At 40.7% G+C, this 2,289-nt stretch overlaps 1 pseudogene; it reads left to right on the top strand.

Moving 5' to 3' along the window:
• The first annotated feature begins 329 nt into the window (after nt 1-329).
• LOC122732929 lies at nt 330-587 on the top strand (annotated as a pseudogene).
• Nucleotides 588-2,289: the final 1,702 nt, after the last annotated feature.

Below are 2,289 nucleotides of genomic sequence, written 5' to 3'. Positions count from 1 at the left end.
TATTTTTCACTTTAATTTTTTTCTTTTATTCAAGTTTTCCTATACAAAATTACTAATATGGCAATGTTTTATATTATTGTATATGTATAAACTATCTCATTGTTTATCACCTCAGGAAGGGAGGGAGGGAGGGAGGGAGGGAGAGATAGAATTTGGAACTCAAAACTTTAAATGAAAATATTTATTAAAATGTTTTATATTGCCAGCCGTACAGTAGCCGGCAAGTGGGAAGTGGAGGCAGGGGCAGTTGCGGCAGCAGCAGCTCGCTTCACGTGGGAGCAGGAGAATCAGTGGCAGGAGGTGGCCCGTAGCGTTCTTCGGTGATCACGATGAGTTTACCCCTGAACCCTAAACCGTTCCTGAACGGACTGACAGGAAAATAAGTTATGGTGAAGCTTAAGTGGGTAATGGAGTACAAAGGTTACCTGGTGTCTGTGGATGGCTACATGAACATGTAACTTGCAAATACAGAATACAAAGATGGGGCGTTGTCTGGACACCTTGGTGAAGTTTTAATAAGGTGCAATAATGTCCTCTACATCAGAGGTGTTTAAGAAGAAGAAGAAGATGGCTAAATGAGAGAATAGCACCTTTTCTGGGGTGGAAGTTGGGTGGGGATTTCTTTTGTATATTTCTAGAAACAAAAATTTGTTGGTTTTTTTTTAAGTTTTATAAAGTGCATTGTGCATACTTTCTTTTACAAAGTTGGTTGTTAAATATTTGTTGGCACTTCCCTGATTGTAGGTCATTAGCTATTAAATTTGATGTAGAAAAATGGAATGAGTAAAGACCTTGGAATCAGAAGAACTGATTTTTATGCTTGCTTTACCATGTGACTTTGTGCAAGTAATTGTAATTTTCTGAGCTTCAATTTCTTTTCTGGAAAATGGAAATTGCTATGCTACCTACTTCACACAATTATTGGTAAACTCAAATGAGAAAACACATGCAGTAACAGAAGTAGAAGTACCCTCATTTCTATCATGCATTAAGGTTTGGAAAGCACTTTTCTCACAATAGCTCTATGGAAGAAGACAGGAATCCATACAGTTTCCATAAGATACTCATATAATTATATACCCTGAAATGGAAGGGACCATAAAGATCAATGAGATAAACCCCATGGGTACAATCCCCTCATTTGTATACTTAAAGAAATTATGCCCAAAGAGGTTAAATAGTTTGCTCAAGGTCATAGAGGAAGTAAATGGAAAGCCACCAACTCCAATTCAGACCCTTTGACTCATTTCCCTAGCTTTTGGGTGGTATAGAGGATAGAACACCAGGCCTGCAATCAGGAAGACCCAAATTAAAATTTGACCATGATGCTTGCTAGCTGTGTGACCCTGGACAAATCATTTAATCCTGTGTTCCTCAGTTTGCTCATATGTAAGATGAGCTAGAGAAGAAAATGGCAAACCACTCTACTAAGAAAACCCAACATAGGGTCACACAGAATCAGACACAACTGACCACCACCAACAAATTCCTCTCTCAAAAAGAAAAATAAAATACAAATCAGTAAATTGTCATGGGGGAAAATGGGGTATAGGATTTGGATAGGGCTTGGGGTCCTTAGGAATTCCTCTTTAAAGAATTACACCCTCTTGCACACAAAAGCAGTTGGAATAAGATGGTAGTTTATTCAGGGGAAGGGGAAGGGGAAGGGAAACCAAGAGAAATCCTTGGACTTCTCATGGGGAGAAAAGCATAGAGCATGGCTCTGAGATACCAATCTCCTCGAGCAGGAGATTGGCAGGTACTTTTATAGAGGACTGATGTGGGGGAGGGGGGTTGACCATCTGACTGTGGAAAGTTCCTTTAGTGAGGGAGGATCATCCCCCACTGGTAGTGACTGGAGGAATTGGGTGAGGGGTGGCTGCAGATCTCATAAACCATCTCTTCAGGACACAAAGGGAGCAGCCACACCCAAACTTATCTCCCCAGGGGTAAGGGAGACCAGAATGAAGGGTGGGTGTATCTATCCTCTGGTTTAGTTTCTCAAGGAGAAGATTCCTTGATGTGCCACAGGGAACTTCTGGGGTGCCCTGGGCCCACAACAAAATTAATATGTACTCTCCTAAATTCACACAGTAGGTATTAGAACTGAGATTTGAACCTCCAAGGTTTTGAAACATCAGACTCTATCCACTACATAGTTCCAACTTCCTTTTGTGCTTTGTAATCCCTGTAAGTAACAGTTATGCCTCAGGTTCTCATCTCCTTACTTTGGATTTCTCCTCTGTCCCAAGGATTTGGACATATGGTCTTCTAGCCACTGCTAAGTTT

This window comes from Dromiciops gliroides, chromosome 6, assembly GCF_019393635.1.
Source record: "Dromiciops gliroides isolate mDroGli1 chromosome 6, mDroGli1.pri, whole genome shotgun sequence".
In the NCBI taxonomy this organism is placed as follows: Eukaryota; Metazoa; Chordata; class Mammalia; order Microbiotheria; family Microbiotheriidae; genus Dromiciops; species Dromiciops gliroides.
Note: the sequence above shows the minus strand (reverse complement) of the source record. Positions and strands in the feature narration are given on the sequence as shown.